The sequence below is a fragment of the Pipistrellus hanaki genome, assembly GCF_964339955.1.
Source record: "Pipistrellus hanaki genome assembly, chromosome: 11".
Taxonomy (NCBI): Eukaryota; Metazoa; Chordata; class Mammalia; order Chiroptera; family Vespertilionidae; genus Pipistrellus; species Pipistrellus hanaki.
Genome location: NC_140513.1, coordinates 46,834,673 through 46,854,234, shown reverse-complemented (window position 1 = coordinate 46,854,234; position 19,562 = coordinate 46,834,673). Strand labels below are relative to the sequence as shown.

General features: G+C 40.0%; 1 protein-coding gene across 1 annotated transcript in view; it reads left to right on the top strand.

Moving 5' to 3' along the window:
• Positions 1 to 19,562, top strand: part of PTPRD (protein tyrosine phosphatase receptor type D) — a 1,977,099-nt gene that overhangs the window by 1,456,762 nt on the left and 500,775 nt on the right. The gene's annotated exons all lie outside the window — the stretch shown is intronic.

Sequence of the window (19,562 nt, the reverse complement as noted above, 5' to 3'; positions counted from 1 at the left end):
TTCGGCCTACCTGTAGTTCTTAATTTGATTTGCTCCTGTGTTCTCTTTTCTCACAATGAAGTACTACAAATAAACAGCAAGGGACAGGAAATATAAAAACACCTATGAACCCATCAATCCAGAGCAAATAAATATTTGTCATATGATCCTCAATTTCTTCTTTTTCTTTATAAAAATATATTATTAATTTCAGAGAGGAAAGAAGAGGGAGAGAGAGAAAGAAACATCAATGATGAGAGAGAAGCATTGATCAGCTGCCTCCTGCACGTCCCACACTGGGATTGAGCTCATAACCCAGGCATGTGCCCTGGTCAGGATTGAACCGTGATCTTCTGGTTCATAGGTCAGCACTCAACCACTGAGCCATACCTGTCAGGCAATTTTTTTCTTTATCAAATAGTATTTTACACTCTCTTTTTTGGCAATATAACATACATTCAAAAGAGTTAATGTTTTTTAATAAACTGAAAACACCTATTTAACTAGAACCAAAATCAAGAAAGAAGACATTTTACCAACACCAGGGAAGACCCACTCTGTCCACCTTTACAGACTCTATATTCCCTGCCCCCAAGCCCCATCACCACAGAGAAGCCTATTATCCCGACTCCTACCAAGATACATTTGCTTTGATTTGGGGTTTTGTTTCTGTTTTATATAGTTTTTTTTAAATATATTTTTTATTATAGTTTTCACCCTTTATAATACTGTTGGGCAGTATATTGACTTTTATTAAATTTTAAATTTTTAAATAAATCTTTATTCAGATTATTACAGTTGTTCCTCTTTCTCTCACCCCCCCCCCCCCCCAAAATAGCTCCGGTCCACCCAGTTCCCACCCCAACCTCTGCCTTTACCCCCCCACACTGACCTCATCCATCAGTGTACAATTTTTGTCCAATCTCTTCCTGCACCCCCCACACTCCTTTCTCCTGAGAATTGTCTGTCCACTCCCTTTCTTTGCCCCTGATTTATTATATTCACCAGTTTATTCTGTTCATCAGATTTTTTAATTCACTTGATTTCTAGATTCACTTATTAATAGATATGTATTTGTTCATAATTTTTATCTTTACCTTTTTCTAATTCTTCCTCTTCTTATTAAAGAATACCTTTCAGCATTTCACATAAAACTGGTTTGGCAGCAATGAACTCTTTTAGCTTTTTCTTATCTGTGAAGCTATTTATCTGACCTTCAATTTTGAATGATAGCTTTGCTGGGTAGACTAATCTTGGTTGTAGGTTCTTGTTATTCATCAATTTGAATATTTCTTACCACTCCCTTCTCACTTGCATAGTTTCTGTTGAGAAATCAGCTGGAAATTGTATGGGTACTCCCTTGTAGGTAACTAATGGTTTTTATCTTGCTGCTTTTAAGATTCTCTCTTTGTCGTTTGCCCTTGGCATTTTAATTATGATGTGTCTTGATGTGGTCTTCTTTGGATTCCTTTTGTTTGGGGTTCTGTGTGCTTCCTGGACTTGTAAGTCTATTTCTTTCACCAGGTGGGGGAAGTTTTTGTCATTATTTCTTCAAATAGGTTTTCAATTATTTTATGAAATAAAATGTTAGGGATACAAGATACAATAAGTGTGAGCTATGTATCCTTTCTATCTATTGTTTTTTTACTTAGTCTACATAAATAGATCTATCCATTAATTATACGTAAAAAAATGTTTTTGTGCTTTGAATTTTACATCAGTAATGTCTTACTACCATGTTTCCCCAAAAATAAAACATCCTCCGAAAATGAGACCTACAGGTTTCCTTCTGAGTGAAATATAAGGCATCCCCCCGAAAATAATGCCCCCCCCCAGGCTCTGTCTCAGAATAAAAATTAATTTACTGTAAACTGGTTGCTAAGGCCACCCCGACTGGTGTCTAGCAACCAGTGATGTTATGCGGAGTCCTGATGTCACTGCTGTGTGGAGGCAGAGCAGAGGTCGGAGTGAGCAGTGAGCACAGGGCGGGAGAGAGGAGGAGACTTTTGCAGATGCGTGTAGAAGAACAGGAGGATTAGAGCAGACGGGACACGGTGAAGGTGCCGAGTGCTGGTCTGTCTCTGGTAACACCACCTGATGCTCGCGGCCACCCTCATGATGACTGAAGGTTCTCAGTGGCAGACCCTGCTCCAGCCCAGATCCAGGCCCCAGCAAGCCCAGTGACAGTCCCCAGGCAGGCCCCAGGGGTTAAATGTCTGATAAAGGGGTAGGGGGGATGTCTGGTGAAGGTGTTCAGTGGCACAAGGGTGGGGGAGGGGGATCACTTAAAATGACAGGAGGATCAGAGGGGGCAATCAATATGACACAGGAGGATCAAAAGAGGTTACTAAAATGGTGATCCTCCCTCTGATTCTCCTGTGCCATTTAGATTCCTCCCTCTGATCCCCCCTGTGTCATTTTAACTGATCCCCCTCCCCCCACCTTGATACATGAGAGATTTGGTCCACTGATTCTGAAAGAAATGGAGTCATAAGAAATTCACCAGGAAATTCAGGAATTGGATTGCTATGATGATGTTCCAGAAGATGATGACATGATTGTCATTGAATAAATGAGTAAATTCTTGATACTGTAGGATTCACAGTTTGTCTGGTTTGTGTTGACAACTACCGTACTACTGTACTGTATACAGGTAATAAATTTCCTTTATTTTCATTTAACAATAAATGTGTACCATATTCTTCTTCATGGAAAAATAAGACATCCCCTGAAAATAAGACCTAGAGCATCTTTGGGAGCAAAAATTAATACAAGACACTGTCTTATTTTCGGGGAAACGGGGTACATATACATATCATTTTCCAACTTGCATTTCTTCTGTCACTATTATGCTAAAGATGTGTTTCCATTTTTATACATGTATACTTAGTCTGTTTCACTTCTGGATAGTGGTTCACCAAATATGCTACATTTTAAATCCTGGATCCCTGTCGATGGCCACTTAGGTTTGATCTTCCCTATGCATGGTGCATTCCTGGAGGTGTAATCTCTGGTCAGAGCGTGTGCCTACTTCCACCTTTCCTGCATAGCCCCAAACTGCTCTCAAAGCAAGTGTGCAGAAGACTGTAACAGATGCCACTTCACATGTGTCAACACTTGCAATGATCATATTTATACATGTTTGTTTGTGTCTTATTGTTGTCATTGTTATTGTTTTTTGCCAGTTTTCTGGAGGTGGAAAGGCATGTTTCTGATGGCTAGTGATGTTGGGTTTTATGGTCATTTCTTGCTCATTTCACTTTCTGTCTCTCCACAAGCCTTTGTTCCCCCTCCCTTGCTCAGCACCCAGCTTCTTGCTCTACTTCCTAGCAGGTTTTACAGGTGGCAATACAGACCTTTCTCTCTTTCTCTCCCTTCTTAATTAACAAAAGGTAACTGTCATCCAACACAATGCTAATTGATCCAATGCTAATCTGTTCACCTATTCTCTTTATCATCTCCTTTCTGTCTCACTGTAGTTGGCCTCTACTACACCATTGAAATGGACATCAGGATTACCAATGACATATTAATTTCTTTGACTCACTAGATTGTCCTCATCTTACTTCAATTCTATAATTCCCCTGCCATATACTCTTCCCTCATTTATTGAATACTTCGTGGCCTTTCATTTTTCTGCATCTTTGCATGTCTACTACTTGGTAATATTACCCAAAAAAAAACTAGTGGTTCTTTTTGTGAGCTCATATAGAACTTTGGCAGCACCATAACACACACACACACACACACACACACACACACACACACACACATACACACACACACATGCTCAACCATTGTACTATAATTACAATTAACTATGATAAGGGAGTCTGAAGGATTTGAGTTTCTGCAACCAAAGTGCCTAACCCAGAGTCTTGGCAAATGTTTGCGGAATGAATCAATACAGTGATACATTGGGCATTTCTCTGGGTTCTCTTTCGGTTCTAGCTCACCAGTTCAGAGTTTGTGGCCATGAAAACGGGGCCTCTTTCTTCCCATACTGCCTCCCCCGAACATTGGTATGAGTTGTTTTCTTCTACTGGAAGAGTCTTTTGCTAGAGCCCTGATCTGAACAAAATTCCTGTCCTAAGCAGAGATATAGCAGCCTGGATGGAGGAACCAGTCACACTGAATCCCCCTTAGGACTGAGGACAGCAGATGGGGAGATGATGCCCATTGTGGAATTGCATTCCTTCTCTTCATTCCCTGAGCCCACTATACTGAGAAAAGAAAAGAAGGAAGCAAGGAAGAGGAAAGAGGAAGTATATGAATGAATTGGAAGAAAGTAAGAGCTCACAAGGGCACCCAGCCAGTATGATTCAGTAGTTGTGCATCAACCTATGAATCATGGAGGTCACAGTTTGATTCCTGGTTAGGGCACATGCCCAGGTTGCGGGCTGGATCCCCAGTGTGGGGCATGCAGGAGGCAGCTGAGCAATGCTTCTCTCTCATCATTGATGTTTTTATCTCCCTCTCCCTTCCTCTCTGAAATAAATGAAAAAATATATATATATTTTTAAAAAGAGCTCACAAGGGGATGTTAAGGTGAAGATAATCACAAGGGTGTTTATCCCACCCAGAAGAGAAGGGATAAAATTAAATTCACAGACAGATATACTTTTATTTAGGTCACTTAAGTCCGCCCCCTGCAGGACTGCTGAAGCCCACGGTGGCTTCATGGAGTGATACTCTTTTGTTTCAAGTCTTTTCAAGAACTCCATGGCCATTTCTAGTAAATGTTTTTGCCACCTCACTCCTGGTAAAAGGCACCATCCACACGTGACTTGGCCCAATCTTGCCCTGTAAAGCCTGTGAGTATATCCTGCTTCTATTGCTACAGGTAACTAGCAGAGGGCAGAATTCAGGGAATTGTATGGCTTCCCTATTAAGAAGAAATTGCTGTTTTCCAAGAAGCAGAACTTGCTACTTTTGAACTGTATTTGGCTAATTCATGCATATAACAAAAGGCTCTTGTGTGTGTTAGCATTGTCTTTTAAAGGTCTCATTTCTCCATGTGTTAATGCTTACTTAAAAAAAAAAATGTTAGATTGATTCAAAGCATCCTACCTATTCCCAAAGACCTTAATCCTTATTTTAAAGTAATAAATTTCACTTAAAAAAAACACACACAAAAAAAACACCATGATTTATTTCCGTTTTACAATGATAAACTTCATCCCATCAGTAAGCTTAAAAAACTGTTGAACTGGGTCGAGTACTGAAAAGCCCTCTTTCTCATTTCCTCACTGAGACAAGGCAGCTGTTGGCTGTGGCCCCCTCGCCACCGCATTTGAGCTGCTTTCACAAGGAAATAACCAATGAAAATAGGCAATTATCCTCACAACTTGCCTCCTAGAGCCCAATGTTCCTGGAAAAACTGCTGTGCTATTTCAATAGCAGATAGATGATCTGCTTGCCTCCAGTGGCAGGGAAGGCCAGCCTCTCTTAAAGGAAAGTCAAATGTAGCACAGAATGGGGAATGGAGATCGCTCTAGGAACAGAGATCTTCAAGGACATCTGGAAGTAGCTACCCGATAAGTATATGAAAATAATGAACTTTCCAAGTAAAGGTCCAAGCCATCCCTTGTTTAATACTTTTTCCCTCCTTCCTCCTTTCCTCCCTCCCTCCTTCCCTTCATTCCTTCCTTCCTTTCTTTCTTTTTGACCACATGGCCATACTGACTTGACCCCTGACCCAAGAGAATAATTCTACCTAGAGACAGCTCTGTGTCATCTGTGAGTCTCCAAGTAAAGATGAAGGAACTCACTATTGACTTAGTTGAAAAAAATCCCTACCAGAATCCTGGCCGGTTTGCTCAGTGGTTAGAGTGTCAGCCCTTGGACCAAAGGGTTACGGGTTCGATTCCTGTCAAGGGCACCTGTCTGGGTTGCAGGCTCGATTTCTGGCTCTGGTCAGCCAATTGATATGTCTCACATTGATGTTTCTTTCTTCTCTCTCTCTCTCTTTCTCTCTCTCCCCCCACGCCTACCTCCCCTCTTCCAGAAACCAGTGACTTCTTAGACAAATAGGGACATGAAATGGAAAAAAGTAAGGCTTTTAACTCCCTAGTTGGCAAACTCACTAGTCAACAGAGCCAAATATAAACAGTACAACGATTGAAATTTCTTTTGAGAGCCAAAAATTTTTAAACTTATTCTAACGCCACTTCGTCAAAATAGACTTGCCCAGGCTGTGGTATTTTGTGGAAGAGCCACACTCAAAGGGCTAAGAGACGCATGTGGCTCATGAGCTGAAGTTTGCCGACCACAGCGCATATTACACCTGGAAAAGATCAATTTCCTAATCTATCTGGGTAATGTTGCCCTGCTGTATGTATGTTTCCTTCTCAGTCCATTTCATATGAAATGCTACACAAGTCTTTTGTTGTTGCCCTTGATAAAAGGTGTCAATGCCACGGTAGATATTTACATACTTTTGATAAGAATATTCTCTGGAATATGTTTATTTTATCATGTATCTAATTCAAATATGGGAACAGAGATAGGCTGGGTGACCTATCACTCATTCATTCACTTATTAATTCAACATGTATTACATTGCCTACTGTGTACAGGAACCTTATTTAAAGCTGAAGATTCAGAGTTGAACAAGACAAATGTGTTATGTAATTGTAATCTAACCCCCCAACACACACACACACCACCTTTCTCATTTTCTCTCCTTCACTCTCTCTATTTCTGATTTTGTTGAATATCAATCATATCATCATCATCATGTATATGTCCCAGCCACAATCCAAGAAACCATGCTGGCTGAAGCTCTTCCCTCCTCTTCATTCCATTAAGATACATGCCTTGGTCCACACCCTTCTGGCTTTCTGCCTGAACATTGCAATAACAAGGACACAGATCTAATAATAAACGGGCAATGAATTCTCTTATTTACTATTTTGGGAACAACTCACTTTTTGCATTGACTAATACAGTTGATGTTCACAATCATCCTATGAAGAAAAGATATTCTCACCTCCACGGAAGAGAAAAAGCAGAGGCCAGAGAGAGGTTCCAGGAGCTGCTCGAGGCTTTCGAGTTAGTAAACAGAAGAGCCTGGATTTTAATCAAAGACGTTTTGAGTTCAAAGTCCGTGTTCTTTCCACTCTGCTGCTCTGTTTTGCATCCACCGTGGTATTCCCTGCCTGTGCTTCTCTTTTATGGAAGTTCCCAGTAGAGGCTCCTTCTCACACACATTAGCTCATCTCTCTGTGGTGATACTTTATATCTAAGGTGAGGCACCAGTTTGAAGCAACCCTAAAAGAAAGGAAAAAACAAAAACAAAAAACAAAAAACCTCAAGGTGAAGCACTTCATCTTGCAAGAGCGGACTGTGAGATTGTGGTCCCTGCAGTGGGGGAAACCCTGTCACAAAAGCCCCTTTTGTAGATGGCATTGCAGTTTCACAGCGGGCGAGAGGGGATTCTGTTCTTCATCTTTTTGGTTCTTTGTCTGAAATCTCTTTACAACCAGAACCGTATTGTCTTATGTTACCGTTTCAGTAATGACAGAGCCAGACAAGGGTATCTACCTTGTATTTATTATGTCTTCAGAAAACAGTTTGGAAGACTGTACCCGGGGTATAATTTCAGGTGTTCAAATGATATCACCCAATTATACACTAAATGCGAAAGCACTTTGGGGATGATAAATGGCCATGCGAATGAAAGGCGTCATGATGTTGGGAGGTACACATAGTCGTTCCCGTGGTATTTGATGAGTGGTCTTTTTTAAAGAAAGCAAGAACAACGGAACAAATGCCACCCGATTATTCCGTTAAATAGTGAGTAGCATTGTTTTTCTCCCTTTAAAATTTTCACATTGAAAAATGCAGCCATTTTGTCTAAAGCCCCTGTCTCTGTGGGTATGTATAATGCATTTTTTAATGTGTTACATGTTCAGTGCAATAAATCCTGTGGTTTTTCTAGGAAGCAAATTCCAGTACGTTCCAGTGTGAAAAGATAAGACTGGAGATCAAAGGGCTGATGCGCTATTTTTGCAATTTGTTTGCATACCTTGTTGGCATTAGCGGTAGGAAAATCACACAGGGCAGATCCTTTTCTTATGTGTATTGAGCATTTTTTCAGGGGCAGTTGCGAAAGTGAGTGAGGGACCAACCATTAAAAAGTCTTCAAGAGGTAGTTTTGTTTTCTGCAAGTGTAGATTTCATAACAGCTTCCTTTGAAGTAAAAATCTCATCTCCTTGTAACAGGAACAGGTTTGAGGAAACAAAGCTTCAAGAGGTTCAGATGGGCTGTAAAAAAAATGTTGTAATCTCCTACAGGAGAGATGTGATTTATAAGGCAATGTATTTTTTATGACACATCAGTGTTTGCAACAGACCAGGCCAGCGAGTAAGAAGTTCAGCTTTAAAAGGAAAGAGCAGCCACATAACTTTCCTTTACAGGTGTCATTTGGCTTAAGACAACCTTTGTGAACCCACTGACTGAATCATTTTGAATGCGTGCAAGTAGGGTTTGTGTAACAAATGTGTACTTCTTCCATCTGTGTGCTGGAGCCAGCGCCACACTGCCAAATTGGTTTTTAATGAAATAGACAAAAAACGATCTGTGCATGTCCGTGTTTGACGGGGTTCTTAAACCAGTCTCGGGGGCCTTGTCAGAGCTAGGTTTCTCTCATCAGATACTTTGAAAAGAGGCAGCAGAGAGGAATGGTTAATGGGATGGGTTATGGGCGTCAGACAAACCTGGGTTCAAAAGCCACTTCTGCCATATACAAGATTAATATGACCCGGAGTGAGTCATTTCCTTTCCTTAACATTTCTGCACCTCAGTTTACTTATATGTAAACTGGGAATAATAAAACCACCCCAGAGGGTGATTTTGTGCATGAAACAATACTATACACTTTAAATGTTTGGGTCTTTTTTAAAAATATATATATATTTTTATTGATTTCAGAGAGGAAGGAAGAGGGAGAGAGAGAGAGAAACATCAATGATGAGAGAGAATCATGAATCGGCTGCCTCCTGCACGCCCCACTGGGGATTGAGCCTGCAACCCAAGCATATGCCCTTTACCAGAATCGAACCTTGGACCCTTCAGTCCTCAGGCCAAAGCTCTATCCACAGAGCCAAACTGGCTAGGGCACACTTTAAATGTTTAACCCAGTGTCCAGTGCATGGTAAGTCATCAGTGAAGACTTGATGTTATTTTTCAGGCCTTTACAAAGCACTGAGTGAGTGACTACTATGAACCAGGCAAAGTATGTAAGTGTAGTTTGTGTGTGTGTGTGTGTGTGTGTGTGTGTGTGTGTGTGTGTGTATGTTCAAGTATGGCTGCACACCCTCCACCACCACGTCTGCATTATATGAAAATGTTTAATTAGGATTTTTAAGCAGCTTCTAACCACTAGCAGCACATTGGCAAACAACAAGATGTTTGCACTGTTGCACCATGCAGAGTTTGTTTACTTGGCAAAATGCAGCTACTGCAGCTGCTTTACACAACCCTCAGACAGGGAGTGTGCGGCTGGCAGATCGAGCTCTGGAATTGTCTTTGGTTAGCATGTGACATCATTTTCAAAGTTGGATTATTTGAATCATTTTTTTAAATAAGTTTTAAATACACTTGTTTAGTTATTGAAGAAAGCTTGGGCAATTCAGCAAATGTCCCTCCTTTACCCCTACTCTTCCTGCTTAAATCTAACCAATTAGAACTTAAAAAGAAAAAAGGCTATAAAGTAGCTAAATTCAAAATTGCTAACATCTACATCATGGTAAGGGTATCTGGGTTAAAATGTATGTCCTGGCACATAATAACCATATGCTATAAAATGCAATGGCTATAATAGTATAAGCCAATAGGGTAAGTCTTCATTCTGCCCACAGACATGAGCATTACAAAGGGGTTCCCTGAGGCAATTACGTAGTGAAATACCATTAGGCATATCTTCCCCTGTGTACTTATGGCTGTGCTATATAGCACTGAACATCTGTACGAAAATCAGAAAGTTCAATCAACTCTCCAGATGTCCCCAAGTATCATCGTATTTGGCTTATGGACAAAACAGCTGGACTTTGGTTTTTCATTTTATTTTCTTCCAGATGTTAGTCTCTTGTAGACACAACCTCGGTTGGAGTTCTTTCCTACTGCTCACCTTTGGGATTATAACTGAATTACTGAAAGAAAAAAAAACCCCAAAAGGTTTACTACAAAATTGTTTCTTCTGTGTTGAAGGAAGATGTATAATAAGTCAAAGAATCTGCCTAATCACACATAGGTGTAGGTAATAAAGAACCTGTGGGGAGAGAGCAAGTATGGAAGTTATTTGCTTCATGTAAGAAAATGTTTCAAAAAAAATTCAAGAAAGATAAAATCCTTCTTGTTTTCGTTTATAGAAAGTACGTGGTCAGATATTGGGAAGTTCAGGATTTCCAAAGGTTGAGTCCATGTAGTATAATGGAAAAACACAGGATTGCCATCGGGAAGTCTTGGGTGTGAGTTAAGATTCTGTCCTTGACTTGTGACATTGGGATCCTTGGCTTCCTTTGAGGTGATCAACCACTCCAGTGTGCTTAGGACTCCTCAAGTTTTAACACTAAAAGTCCCATGCACGGGAAACCCCTCTGCCTCAGGCAAATGGATGAGGGTAATAATAACTTCCTTAGGATGCTGTAGTGCAGACGGGTGAATAAGTAAAGCATCTAAGGCTATCAAGAAGCACGGGGTTCCCAAATGGGAATGATTATCATCAGTATAAGCCTCATCCATATGTCCTAATTCTGTTTCCTTTCAGAGCACAGGCTTGTCTGTTTCCATTTTACTCAACACAATCAACACTTCACTTACATTATGATAGCCACAGAGAACTGATTCCATCTCATTCTCAAAAGCACTTAAATTCGGCACTGTATGCTCCATCATTGATTCAATGATCATGAACTTTTCTTCATACTCACTGGAATCCAAGACATAACTTTTTGTTTCATCCATATCATTATAGTTTTGATGTATATTGTGGAAATTCCAGTGTCCACAGAGAGCCTGACACATAGTGGACCCTCCACAGATACTTGTTAAATAAAATAATGATGAATGAATAAAAAGTAAAAAAATATATAGGTTGAAATATGGCAAACCATTTGAGTGAACATTAAAGTGGGACTCTTCTCTACAAACTCATCATTTCTTTTTTCTTTAAGTTTTTTTTTTAATTGATTTTTAAAGAGAGAAGAAGGGAGGGGGAAAAACATCAATGTGAAAGCAAAACATTGAGCCTTCTGCATGCCCCCACCACCCCCTACTGGGGGATCAAGCCCCAACCTGAGCATGTGCCCTGAGTGGCAATCAAACCAGCAACCTTTAGGTGCATGGGACTACACTTAACCAACTGAGCCACACTAGCCAGGGCCAAACTCATCATTTCTCTCAAGGATTTCATTTTATTTACTGTAGAAACACTGCTGTCTTTATGAATCAAACAGGTATATTTCCTTTCCAGAAGCTTTAATATACCAATTGATCTTTACCAACTAACCAGTCTAGTCGGCTTCCTCCACTCTCTAACCCCATATTGTTCTCTGGATCTCAAGTCTCTGTTTACTCTCCTGCTGTGTTGAAACATCCACAGGCCTGTCTTTAGCCTCATCACTTGGTCCAGCTCCAAACTCAAACATTCTCCTCTTGAATATTTCAGATTCCTCTCTTAGTTCACCTTATTCTACCCTCTAGGTTACTCGTTTTCCTGTGTCTTCCACTTCAGCTTAGCCTTGCCCCTGCTTCCAGACCTCCCAATGCCTCATTCTGAGAGGCTAGACCTAAATAACAACCGGCCATCAAGTCACATCTTTTTTCTCTTCTGCCCTGCAACTCAGGACCCCCTTTCTCCAAGAAGCGTCTTACTGTGAGTCCCATCCAATGTTAAACCTACCATGGCAGCCCGGCCATAACCTGGAAGTGCTGGCTGTCAGAATGAAACAGAGATAGAGTGTGACTAATAATCTTGCATGACATTAAAGAAGTAGGTCCACTTCTCTAACCCTTGATTGCTCTTCTGAAAAAAAAAAGTGAGGATAAGAATGATACTTGTGCTGAAACCGGTTTGGCTAAGTGGATAGAGCATCAGCCTGTGAACTGAAAGGCCCTGGGTTTGATTCCGGTCAAGGGCATGTACCTTGGTTGCAGGCATATCCCCAGTGGTGGGTGTGCAAGAGGCAGCTGATCGATGTTTCTCTCTCATAGATGTTTCTAGCTTTCTATCCCTCTCTCTTCTTCTCTGTAAAAATTCAATAAAATATATATTTTTTAAAAAGAATGGTACTTGTGATAAAATGGAAATAATAATGATGGAAACTAACTGAGGTAAAATAAATAAAGTTTGGGTAGAGCAGACAATTCACTCCTATTCATCCTAATACTCTTATCATACATAAGATGGCCTACTTCGATTTCTAAAAATTATGTTAAAGAAAATAATTGTGAGAATTCTTGACTACCTGTCTCCAAGTATTCCGGCTGCCTTTGGAGGCTCCTACTAGTCATGACTAGACCCAGTTGGTTAGGAAAGAAGGTTTGTATTCAGGATGGACTTAGGATCCCTGAATTACTTTAAAAATGAAAGTACAAGATCCAAGTGAAAGAAAGCTTTCAGTGGGGAATGTTCAGGGCCATGGGGAGAAAGCTTACACTCCTGACCTTTCACCTTCGCATTTTTCTCCCTTCTACTTTCAAGCAGTGAATAATCAACATGTCAGAGTTCATTTAGATCCAAATCCAATTAAGTCTGACCTTAGGGATAGTTACTCATAGTTGCCAGCAGGTGTGTGCTTAGAAGAAATCATCATCCATGTTCTTTGTTCAATTTTTCAATCACCCACGTTTATGACCTTGACCAATTAAGTCTAGAAACCCCACCCATTGAATATCGAAAGAGAAGAGCAGCTGGTTTAAGTGTCTAGGCCTGTGGTCGGCAAACTGCGTTTCGCGAGCCACATGTGCTCTTTGGCTCCTTGAGTGTGGCTCTTCCACAAAATACCAACTTGCCTGGGCAAGTCTATTTTGAAGAAGTGGCATTAGAAGAAGTGTACGTTTAAAAAAAATTGGCTCTCAAGAGGAACTTCAATCGTTGTACTGTTGATATTTGGCTCTGTTGACTAATGAGTTTGCCGATCACTGGTCTAGGCATTTGTGCTGGACAGCATTTCACCAAATCACCACTCTATTTATTCTGCATGGAACAAATATGGGAGTTGAAATTTTTCTTTAGCTGTTGCCTAAATCCTTACACTACACTAGCTGCTGGACCATTATTTAACCACTATGTCCCTTGGTTTCATCATCTGTGAAGTGCTCTACAAGGTTGTTGCCAGAATTAGAATTAATGTATGTAATTCAAGTGGCTTGATTCCTGATACACAGTAGGTAGTAAATTAGTGATAGTCATTCTTAATAATGAATATTATTAAAGCATCATCAGGAATTTCAAATGTCTGTTCATTATTCACTGTAGGAGAAAACTGTGTGTGTGTATGTGTGTGTGTGTGTGTGTGTGTGTGTGTGTGTGTGTGTGAGTGTGTGAATTCTCACATATCTTCCATTAATTGTGTCCATTATTTTAGATTGCCATCATTTTATATTAGCTTCAGAAGTCATGCTCTAAAATATCTTAATTACTGTTTCTCACAATTCTTGCAGCATGGTTTTGTTGGATAAGGAAGGGGAAAGGTGCTATAAAAATAATTACCTAGGAAGATTCCAGTACTCTGCTTGGTATTTTTCATATATTTTCTCATTTATTTCTCAAAAATTCTCTGTAAAGTATTATTATGTCCATAATTCAGAGGAAATAGACACAGATATAATTAAAAATCCAGATTCAAACCAGGTCTAAATAACTCTAAGTCACTTTCTAGGTTGTGTGTGTGTGTGTGTAGGGGGAGAGGGGTTGCAAAAGATTTGATTTCTGGTCTCAACTTTTCCCCTGAATAATTGTGTTCTTCAACCAATTACCTAACTATTCTGATCTACAATTTTTAATCTGTAAAACAGGGGTTTGGATGAGACCATTTTTAAATCCTTTTCAGAACCACTGGTTTAAGAAGAGACATTGTAAAGTAAATCTATTCAAGGATAAATTAAATGAAAGGGATATCTCTGTCCCTATAAGTAAACCATATTTCTCCCTGAAGCCATGAAGAGAAGAAAGGAAAAAATAGAAGTACCTGTTGGTCTTTGCCCAAACCAGACCACTTTTATTGGCACTCTGGTTGACCTCTGAGACATGAACCTCAGGTTGCTGGGCTCTCCTCCTCCTCTGTGGTGTATGTTCTAGCCTGTTTCAACAGCAGTGATATCACCCAGCAGGATATAACTTGGTTCTGGAGAAAACGGTGAATGGTGCCTTTCATCTTTTCCTTCTGTTTCTGAGTAGGAAGCCAGGAAGGAGCCAGGAGAATGTCTAGGAAGAGAACCCGGCTTTTTATCCATGAGAAGAGTGACCAGATGACTAAGAAAAATAGAGCTGGATGAGCCTTTAATTCTCTGTGAATTTATTATTTTTCTCTGGTCAATACTTGAGTCCTTATGACCCAGGTCCTGGAAGCTTTGTGAACTCTGTCCTGAGTGTCTCCACCCCTCATTCTTTCTGCTGAGCTATGTTCTCACACTTCCAGGAAAGGGCAAACATCCGATTGGGCTTAGTTGTCTATATATCTGTTCTTTATTTCAATTTATATTGCTATAAGTATATGAATACAATGTAGTGTATACTACAGCTCTTTATTGATGTATATGTGCATCATAATCATGTGCAGGTAACTCATAGAAGGAAGGTATTCTCATGTTTGAGAGGAAATAGGTCTTTAGTTTTCATGAAGGCTGATATATCTGGCCTGACCAAGTGAATACCTTAAAATCAATGCTTTACCTTACAAAAGTATTCATAGAGAACTTTGTTTCAAGACCAAATTACCCTATTGAATTTTAGTATGAATTCATAAATATTTGACTAATATACTGCTTTTTCAGGCATGATCTCTGTCACTAGTTCCATGAGAGCAAGGAACCTGTTTTATTTCTTTTCCACTATACCCCAATGAGTGCTTAATAAATAGTATTAAAGGAATAAGTGAATGAGAGAAGGAAGAAATGAACAATTATACAATTATTTAAATGCGGGAGCACAGTGTGTTGCCAGTCCCTGCTGCATATTATAAAGGCCTTTAGAAATATTATTTTAAGCTAATAAAACAAGATACATTAAAACATTTTAATTTTCTTTTTCTTGTGTTTACGTAACTTGGTTGTTATGGACATGAATAATCCTTTCTTGCCTGTGCTATAGGATGAGGAACAACAATCGCGAGTTGAGGGAGAGAGGGATGTTCTGTCTTTGCAGTAATAACATTACTCCTAATATGCTCTCTCAGGTTAAGCAGTCATAGTTAGCTCTGAGCAGTTGGAACTCTGCTCAATAAAAATAATGACATTAGAGGCAGCGAGTGGAAGCTGATTGTACGCTGTGCTGCCTCACCATCTTCACGAAAGAGAAAAGGCAGAAGCAGGCTGTTGGCGACTTCTACAGATAACACTGAATGGGAGTGAGCCCGACCAGGAATGGAGGCCTCGCTCGGGAGAAACAACTCGGGGATCTACAATCCCTCATCTCCCAAGCAGCTGCCATTCATAGGCTGCTTATTCGGTGATTATAAATGTGGCTACCATCCCAGTTTATATCAAGTATCACCAGGTAAATGACTGGCAGGGACACTGTAGGGTTGCTCAGGGGCGTGACTGAGAAAAATGACGTCTTCATTTTCTTTTCTTTTTTAAAATATACTTTATTTTTTTACAGAGAGGAAGGGAGAGAGACAGAGAGCTAGAAACATCGACATCGATGAGAGAGAAACATCGACCAGCTGCCTCTTGCACACCCCCTACTGGGGATGTGCCCGCAACCAAGGTACATGCCCCTCACCGGAATCGAACCCGGGACCTTTCAGTCCACAGACCTACGCTCTACCACTGAGCTAAACCGGTCTCAGCACGTCTTCATTTTCCTAGTTGGACCTCTTTTCACCCACAGATGCCCCCCCCCGCCTTTATTTGTGAGGCTACATTCCAGACCCCAAAGCAAACACAGGGTGTGTTTTCTCTGTAAACAGTGTTACAAGTGGAGGGTTGAAAATATTTGCTTTGAAAATTCTTTCTTAAGCAGTGAGACCAAAAAGGTTCACTCTCTGTCAATAGGTTTCTCATCCTCTGTGGCTCGGAAGGATGATTCTCCTCTCATTACCCATTTTACCGTGTCTGGAACACGTGAGGGGTATTTGGAGCAGTTTCAGAAAATGAATGACCAGAGCCGTGGCTTCCTGGGCTGGCCCAGCCTCTCTCCATCTCTGTCTCTCTGAGTTAAGTTGAAGCAAAGTCTAATAAACTTTAATGCTAGGAGCTAGTCCTGCTAAAATTAAAGAAATTAGCAGGATTCTTTTCTTTAAAAGGTGCAGGATTCCATTTTAAGTCATTGAAATTAAATAATATACCCCCCCCCCCCCAAAAAAAAAAGTGTTGACAATTGTTTTACAAGCCTGTAATTTTCCATTGGGATAGGGAGGTAGATGTGGATTATAAAGGGACATACAAAGCGAAAACATTAATCAGGGCTGGCTGCCACTGGTCAGTGAGCTCCGTGGTAATGGACCAGTGAGCACACTGTGTCTGTTTTTGCTTATTATTGCACCCTCAAGAGTTTTTGCAGAGTGCCAGGGACACAGTGAACTCTCAGTAGATATTTAAGTAAATGAACAAAAGGAGGTCAAGTGAATGAATGAACAAGAAATGAATGATGGAGTGCAAAGCCAAGCCTACTGAACCCAATCACATTTTTTGTTCACCCCTCCTACCTCACTCACCCCAGGACACACACCCAGCACTTCTATTTATTGTAAAATCAGAAAAACAAAACACAGCAAATATTCAGGACAGCGTTGAAGGGCATTCCCCATCCCAGTCTCTCACCCAACAACCAAGCAACGTGACCCTCTTCTATGCCTTTTCAAGTGACTGTGTGTCACACTGTCAGAGAGTTAGGTCAGTAGACACCTTTGTTTCCACCCAGCTCCCTTCACAGGCTTCATATTTAAGAAAGCGGGAACTGGGAAGAGTTAGAGACACGTGTCTGCAGTGCTTAAATGCTAAAGGGGTGAAGGACAGAACGCTGACCCCTGGAAACTTTGTCTGTTGGCCCATCACCTTGGTGAATGCAAAATGTCACTAAGGGTTATCAGTCTCAGCAAATGGTGCTGGGAAAAATGTCAAATTTAACTGAAATCGGCAAGTTCCTTTGCATTTTCTTCCTGATAAACTCCTATCATTTTGTCAGTGGATGCAAATATGAATTTTTATAATTTGACATATTGTCAGGGGAAAAAAAAACAGTCCTCAAAATAACAAAAGATAATTTGCTCATTAAAATATGCAAATCTGCTTAGATAGTAATAGAATAAGCTAATTTACTGTTATTCAGAAATCCTTTAAAATAGGAGAAATGAATTTCCACCATGAAGTCTGTAGGCATCAGTATCTCACAAAATTCTAGAGATAGCTGAAAAGGAGATGATTGCCTACTCAAGTATCGGGTCTAGTAATAATTAATGTCGTTTTTAAACAGTTTAAAATCTTGCTTGGCGTTGACTTGCATTGACATAACCTTCAAACACGTGGTATCTACAGAACGTGTGAAGTGCAATTAACAAGTTTTGCTTGAAAAAGTTTGTGTTTGGTTTGGTTTTTGTTGCAAAACTAGGGCTAAGAAGATGGCGGATGAAGAGCATATTCGGCACTGCATGCTTTACGAGTTCCAATTAGGAAGAAAAGCAAGTGAGGCTGCAAAAAACATCTGCAGTGCTCTTGGTCAAGATGCAGTTAGCGCCAGAAAATGCCAGCGTTGGTTTGAGAAATTTCGCGAGGGAAATTTTTCGTTAGATGACAAGAGTGGTCGAGGCCGTGTGTCCAATTTTGATCAAGAAGCTCTTCAAGCTCTTTTGGTGCAAAATCCTCAAATTACCCAACAAGAGCTTGCGACAACTTTAAATTGTTCACAAAAAACAATTTCCAATCAATTGCGTGCACTTGGCAAAGTCCAAAAGTTTGGAAAATGGGTTCCTCATGAGTTGACCGACAACAACCATAATCAAAGAGTCACAATTTGCAGTTTGCTCCTCTCTCGTCAAAACCGTTTGCCATTTTTAGAGCAAATTGTTACCGGAGATGAAATGTTAATTTGAAAAGGCTGCCTCAATGGTTGGACAAAAATGAGGCTCCGCAGCCCACGCCAAAACCTGACTTGCATGCGAAAAAAGTGATGTTGTGTGTTTGGTGGAATTTTAAAGGAATTCTTCATTATGAACTTTTACCATCTACCCAAACCATTACAAGTGCAGTGTATAGTGCCCAATTGGAAAGGTTAGCCCAAGCTTTAAGAGAAAAAGAACCCGCGCTGATTAATCGGAAGGGCGTAATTCTTCACCACGATAACGCACGACCGCATACTGCAAGAATCACTGCTGAAAAACTGCGCCAGTTGGAATGGGAAGTTCTCCCTCAACCTGCATATTCTCCTGATATTGCCCCTTCCGATTACCATTTGTTTCGTTCTTTGCAAAACTTTCTTCTTGGAAAAAAATTTAATAATGAAGAATGCCTCAAAAATGCATTGACCGAATTTTTTGCATCAAAATCACAAGAATTTTACGACAGAGGGATTAAAATGCTTCCTGAGCGTTGGGCACAAGTAGTAGAAAACAACGGCAACTATATTGTTGATTAAATTTTGTTGTATTGTTTAAATAAATTCGATTTAAAAAAGGTATTAGAAAACGACATTAATTATTACTAGACCTAATAAATTATATGATGTTTCAATGAACCATTATTTTGACATAGAAGCTACCCTAGGTTATTCATGTTTGACTTCTTGGGACAATGCCCAAATTATATTTCTTGTCCTAATTTGGCAAATACAAATTTAAGATGTGAAGCAGTGTGGTATAGTAAAGGGACCTTCAAGTACACACTTGAAACACAATCTATTATACTTTGGCCACCTATCAGGCCATGATCTTGAACTCTGTAACTTTTTAAGATGCATGCAAACACACTTGTCGTTTTTATCCAAATATTTAAAACTAGTCTTTGTTTGTTCAGGGTACCATGTCATTCAATAAAACTTTTGGGCAGTCCTTAAAGGACACCAAATGTGCTGAGTTATTTTTGTAAATAAATTTCCCAGATTTAAATAATCAGATTGCATGAACTTAGAATTATCAACCAATTAATTCTTTCTGACTAGGTTTCTGCCAGGAGCAATGAAACCTTTAACCAGGACATGACAAAGCACCAAATTCTTCTGAGGATATTGCAGCCAAGTGATTATCCTCAATATTAGAGTGCATGAGCATACAAAGGGAGGTGCTTTCAGGACTCACAACAGTTTTCCCATAAAACAAAACAAAACAAAAACAAAAAAAACAGGCTCCTGGTCTATTTCCAGGGGTTAAAAGGAAATGTAACCTGATGTTTAATAGGCTTTTCATCAATTCATTTGGTTGAT